The 6,937-nt window shown below is 37.8% G+C and overlaps 2 pseudogenes; one reads left to right on the top strand and one right to left on the bottom strand.

Moving 5' to 3' along the window:
* The first annotated feature begins 345 nt into the window (after positions 1 to 345).
* On the top strand, positions 346 to 3,814 carry LOC120127768 (annotated as a pseudogene).
* A 998-nt stretch (positions 3,815 to 4,812) lies between these two features.
* On the bottom strand, positions 4,813 to 6,645 carry LOC120127667 (annotated as a pseudogene).
* Between the last annotated feature and the right edge of the window lie 292 nt (positions 6,646 to 6,937).

The following is a 6,937-nucleotide window of genomic DNA, read 5'->3' on the forward strand; positions in this document are numbered from 1 at the left end:
GTTTAGTATAATCAAATAGGGATATGTAACTTTTATCTTGTTATGAAACATTAATATAATAACATCTTGTAATAATACTCTACGAACTTTCTTGCAACTTGCAATCTCTCACTTGGTGGAACTTTCTTATGCAATTCAGTTTTCCGAGAAACTTTTTTTAACTAATGGCCCAATGAACAGATGGAAGGATAGCGTAGGGGAAAAAACTAGTGGAAATTTGTGCTATATATATATCACAATCGAAGCAAACTGAAATCACAGCTTTTGCTACTTGCAAATTACCTCCACTAAAAAAGAAGAAGAAAAATACTGGTTTATCCCATTTTTTAGAAGGAAAAAAGAAACATGGCATCGGTTGAGGTCAGTTCTTTGCTGGTTCCAAGTGTTGTAGAAATCGCTAAAGAGCTCTCAACCTCCATTCCCAGCAGATACCTTCGATCCGACGTCGAGAAAGCGGTGGTTCCCGACCAGGCTTTGCAAATCCCAGTTATCGACATGCAGAAATTGGTTTCTGGAGGACCAAACAATTCCGAAATTGAAAAGCTTGATTTTGCTTGTGAAGAACGGGGAATCTTCCAGGTTGCGAAAATTTCTAAACATGAGTTACTAATGCTATTGTGTTATAACTTTTAATATTGTTAAATTCATGAGCAGCTGGTGAACCATGGAGTTGACTCAACTTTGGTGGAGAATCTGAAGACACAGATTGCTAAGTTTTTCAAGCTTCCAATGGAAGAGAAGAAGAAATGGTGGCAGACACCTGGAAACGCTGAGGGATTCGGACAAGCTTTTGTTGTGTCTGAAGATCAAAAGCTTGATTGGGGTGACCTCTTCTTCATGCTCACTCATCCTCTCCGTCTTAGAAACCCTCGCTTGTTTCCCACCCTCCCTTCTCCTCTGAGGTATAGACTCTCGAAAATTATAATCAAAACACAGATCAACGTAAAATTTTACATTAGTAAAATAAATTTTGAAAATGAGTAAATATCCAATATAAAGACAACGAAACTCAAACCCTTGAAGAGACTACTATTTTCCTTTAAAAACTAACTTCTCGGGGGCAAGCTTACTATTAAAATATTTAAGATTGGATCGGGATCAAATCAGCACCATCTTATTCTAGTCTCAAAAAATTATTAAAATACTTTTTTTAATCCTATAACTATTTTTAGATATTTTTATTTTATCACACTTTTTTTCAATTTTTATAAGACTATTATAACATTGTGATAAGATAATATGAATTTTATTTAATCTGAGTATTTATTCGTACTTATTTTATGCAGAGAAACGATGGAGCGTTACACGTCTGAATTAAACAATCTATCCACGGCCATGATAGGAAAGATAGTGGAAGCTTTGCACATGAAAACCGAGGAAATGACGGAGTTCGTCGGAGAAGGAAGGCAAACAATTAGGGTTAACTGTTACTCACCATGTGAACTGTCCGACCAGGTTATGGGACTCACTCCTCACTCGGACGCCACTCTCATTACCATTTTGCTTCAGCTCAATGATGTCGACGGTCTAGTGATAAGGAAAGACGGGAAGTGGTTGAGTTCAACAACCCCCCCCCCCCCGGATGCTTCCATTATCAACGTCGGTGACATTTTAGAGATCATATCGAATGGAAGATATTGTAGCGTCTTGCACCGCGTGATGGTGCACCCGGAAAGGGAACGGTTCTCGTTGGCAACGTTTTCTGGCCTGGGGTTCGATGGGGAATTAGGCCCTGCACCGAGCTTGATCTCGGAACAAACCCCTGCTAAGTTTACGAGGGTAAAGGTTCAAGAATTCTATCAAGGCTTGTTCTCCCGGAGGCTTCAGAGGAAAGCTTACATTGATACCTTCAAAATTCAACAGGATTGAGGATTAAATCAGATTATTTTCTTGTAGTTATAATAAGGGGATTTACCCAATATGTTATCGGATCAGGTCTTTTAATCTTCAGAATAAACTGCGTACATATGCATGTATGAGTGTGTTTTATCTGAAAAAGCAAGTATTAGATATGCATGGTGTATTCTCCTCCTACAATTCGATGAGCAAGAACAAATCATTTGAATATTTTTTATTCACTAACAGACGAAAAAAGGAAGTTTTTTTATTCACTATCCGACGAAAATCCAGAAGGGTTATGCAGGAACTAGAGAGAACTTTGTTTATGTTTTACAGAACGATTTATAATAAAGTCAAAATCAGCATTCGCTACCAGAAAAATCCTGAAGAAACTAGGAAGTTCTCTGCTGGTGCCAAGCGTTCAAGAGCTGGCTAAGGAACCTTTATCCGCCATTCCCAACAGATATCTCCACCCTGAAATTGAACAAGGCATGGTTCCTGATGACGGCCCGATGCTTGAAATCCTGGTCATTGATATGCAGAGATTGGTTTCTGATGAATCAATGGATTCTGAAATAGACAAGCTTGATTTTGCTTGTAAAGAATGGGGATTCTTCCAGGTAAAAAAACTCTAAATTTGTTCTCAAATATTAGACATCTTAATTCATTTCTTTTTTAATAAGATTAGTTGGTAGACATGTTTCCATCTTCTTGTTATATGATTGCTGCTTGATCTCACTTTTTCATATTCTTTTCCACCTTAAATTTGCATTCTATCGGGATTTAAAGATTTATTTTTTATTAAAATACACAATCTTGTTATCACATTTTATTTGTTAAACTCAATTGCAGCTAGTGAACCATGGAATTAGCTCAACTCTGTTGGACAAACTAAAGACCCAGATTCAGGACTTCTTCAACCTTCCAATGGAAGAGAAGAACAGGTTCTGGCAATATCCTGGGCAAGTTGAACGATTCAGACAATCGTTTGTCGTGTCTGAAAATTAAAAGCTTGAATGGGGTGACATCCTCTACATGATCACTCTTCCGCTCCATCTTCAAAACCCTCACTTGTTCCCCAGGCTCCCTCTTCCTTAGAGGTAAGCGCGACAACTTCTAAAACAATGCAATAACGAGATACCAAAAGTCAACTAAAACATGACTTGATACAAACTCACATTTCAATGCTTTTGAATGTAGAGATGCAATGGAGCTCTACTCATCCGAGTTGAACAAACTATACATGGCAATCCTAGAAAAGATGGCAAAAGCTCTTAATATGAAAACTGGGGAAATCAAGGAGTTAATTGGAGAGGGAAGGCAAGCAACGAGGGTGAACTATTACCCACCATGTCATTTACCGGCGCAGGTCATCAGACTCACCCCTCATTCCGATGCCTCACTTATAACTATTTTGCTTCAGCTCAATGAAGTGGAAGGTCTACAGATAAAGAAAGATGGGAAGTGGGTTCCTGTTAAACCCCTTCCAAATGCCTTCATCATAAACATCGGAGACATTTTCGAGGTAAAAATTTATCATGAACGCATTAACATTTGTCACAAATTGAGTCTACAGTACGTTTCTGTTTATGTGCATGTGCACTGCTCATGTGAACTCTTATATGGCAGATTATAACAAACGGAAGGTGTACCGTAGCATTGAACATCGTGCCACGGTGAACTCCGAAAGGGAAAGGCTCTCATTTGCCACATTCTGTGCCTGGGGGTTGATGGTGAAATAGGCCCTGCGCCAAGCTTGGTCTCCGAGCAAACACCTGCAATGTTTAGGAGAGTAAAAGTTGAAAGAGTACTACAAAGGCCTATTCGCTCGTAAACTTCAGGGAAAATCTTATCTTGATTTCATGAGAATGGGACACGATTAAGGATGATATCTATTGATTTTCTAGTTAGTTATTATGCAACGTTTGAAGGGAAGTGCTCCAAAATATTATGGTTCAGGTCTTTCGAATAACTTGCGTATTATGTATGTATGTAACATGTATGTAAATGGGACAAAGCCACAAAGGGTTCTAGAAGCTGAGATTCAAGCTTGAAACCTGTTTGATACCATCTCATAAAGGTGACTATATGAACCATCTAGGCTAAACCCTAGGGCCGGAGAATCACTTGTAATATAAACATGTTTTCGACCCGGGTGTTCGAAGTCAATGCATTCTTTTAGATCACAACACTTAACTTATCAGTAGAACTATGATGATGCTCATTGCTTACTTCCCTTTTCAATAAAGATAATAATAGAAGTAAATAATAACATAAAGAACTTGCTTTATATCAACTGAGATATTAAAGTGCTCCCAGTGTCAAATTTCAAGCAACCTTTCTCGGTGACATATAACAAACTGCATGGCATGCCACCATTAAAGCTGAGCTCAAGCCAAGGAAAGGTCAAAACCATTTCCGGCAACTACTAGCTTTACTTGTTTGTGTTACCTTAAACCCACTACCTTAAAAAAATAGACAAAGCAAAACACAAAAATGGCATTGCTCGAGTTTCTAGGCGTGTCCAAAAAATATCAAGGCCTTCAACTGACCATTAGCTTTCAGAATTCAACTGCAAACAACTAGCTGAAAGCATAAATTTTAAATTGAAGCGTGATTTGATGCCATTCTCAAAGATATCACCATTTTCCTAAGCTTCCTGATTTAGATAATAGCCTCATAGGTTCTTCGATATTAACATTGTTTTCCAGGCTTAATGGCAATGAAGAATAAGCATTCACACAGTATGTACATAATCTAAAAGATTATGGCATTTCACAATTTAAAACATACTTGCTTAGACCACTTCACACAGGATGGTCCGTCTTTCCTCTTAAAATCAAAATATGATGCTGCTACGATATTTATGCCTTATTCATCTATATTATTCAAAGGATATAGTAAACATGACAAAAGAGAGAGAAAAAATAGTCTAAAGGCTGGTAATACGAACTTTTGTAACCACTATAACAGTGAACAGGAAAACATTACCTTTCTTTTGTTCATATAGCATTAAATCTGAAACTTCGTTCAACATACAAGAATGTTGCAAAAAGTTTATAATAAATAACCAGGCTCATCTGCAAGCAATCAAGAGATTCTTACAACCACCTTGCTCTTCTTACCCGCGGATAAAAGGACTTTGCCATCTACAATGTCTTCAGCATCTATTCTTTTACTTTCAGTATCCACTCTTTTGTTGTTTAAGTAGACACCCCCTTGCTTCAATAGACGACGGGCAGCTGATTTGCTCTCGAGCAAACCAGATGAGACAGAAAGATCAACAATCGAAAGATTCAACACTTCAGGGTAAGGCAAGGAGCAAGATGGAACATCCTCAGCAATCCCTTCAATAGTTTTCCAATCCAATTTCGTCTCCGATCCTGGTCTCAATGCTTCAGTTGCCTTAAGAGCCTCATTTAAACCATCTACGCCATGAACAAAACGAGTAATTTCCTCGGCCAGCCTCCGCTGGGCAGTATTCGGCACATAACCAGGATTTTTCATTGCACTTTCCAACTCATTTATCTCTTCCATATACAAGAATGTAAGGATTCTGAGAAACCTCACCACATCTGCATCCGGAACAGAGAAAAAATACTGGTAAAACTTATACGGAGATAACATAGTCGGCGAAAGCCAAATTGCACCGTCTTCAGATTTTCCAAATTTAGTACCATCACTCTTCAATAAAAGAGGAAATGTCAAGCCATAGGCTCCTTCAGCTTGTAACATAGGCTCCTTCAGCTTGTAAAATCTTCCTTATCAACTCAGTCCCAGCAGTAATATTACCCCACTGATCACTCCCTCCAATTTGTACATTCACTCCTTCATTCTTAAAAAGGTATAAAAAATCATAACCTTGCAACAACTGATAAGTAAACTCGGTATAGCTCATCCCCTGTTCGGATTCCAGCCTCTTCTTGACACTCTCCTTACTCATCATACTCCCAACCCTCGCATATAGACCGACTTGTTTAAGAAAATCAAGCAGTCTAACCTCTTTCCACCAGTCATAATTGTTTAAAATCACAAAGTTTGAACTTTTTCCAGAACCTAAATTTACATTTTTACTAAGAATCTTACTTATAATCTCCATGATCCCAACAATGTTTTTCTCCAATGTATTCAAATCAAGTTCAGGTCTTTCTTGGCTTTTACCAGAAGGGTCACCAATTCTACCAGTAGCTCCACCAATCAAGGCAACAGCTTTGTGACCACATCTTTGGAACCAAGAAAGTACAATGAGCCCCAAAAGGTTTCCCAATTGTAAACTCTCAACAGTTGGGTCAAAACCACAATAAACTTTGAGAGGAGCAGCAGTTTGATCTGAACAAACCAACCTGAGATTTTCATTGGTTATGGACTCAACCAATCCTCTTTCTTCAAGTATTTTAACAACATTTCGGGTGCCACCCATTTGAGATTTTGGTTCAACAGTTGGCTGGGGAGTGTTAAGGCTGCAACTTATGGAAGAAAAACGGAAACTTTTTATGGATCTTTTAGAGGAAGGAATAATCTTGGTTGTAGTAGAGGGTAGGAAGAATTTTCCATGATTGAAGCAAAGGAATGTCCTTGAAGCCATAAACAGTGGTCTGTTTCCATTATTAAAAAGAAATAAAAAAGCTTATAGCTCTATGTAATTAACATGCCAAATCTTTGAATATGAAAATAAAAATTAAAAAACAAATACTCAGAAAGTCTAACCTTGGTGATTATGGCTGTTCACCAAGTCTCCAGCTAGAGAGAATAACAGAGAAAAAAAGTGGGACTTGGAAAAGAAGAATAAGCTGCCTGATGGGTTTGGATTTTGGAAGAGCGTTTGATTTTAAATGCCATAAAACCCAAATTTGAAGGCTTTTAAAGAAATGTTACGACTGTATGATAAATTAATGAGAAAATAAATTCAGTCACAAAAAATGTCTTATAATATACGATTTTAATTAAATTTTTTTGGATTTGTCAAAATAACCAACTAAATCGCAATGCGATCGATAATTCGCAACACGATCTCCGGTATCGCAAATCAGTTTCCAGATTCGCAACGCGATTCTGACTATCGCATTGAGATTTTCCAAATTCGCGTTGCGATTTTCTA

The sequence above is a fragment of the Hibiscus syriacus genome, unplaced genomic scaffold (assembly GCF_006381635.1).
Source record: "Hibiscus syriacus cultivar Baekdansim isolate YM2019G1 unplaced genomic scaffold, ASM638163v2 tig00110472_pilon, whole genome shotgun sequence".
NCBI classification, from domain to species: Eukaryota; Viridiplantae; Streptophyta; class Magnoliopsida; order Malvales; family Malvaceae; genus Hibiscus; species Hibiscus syriacus.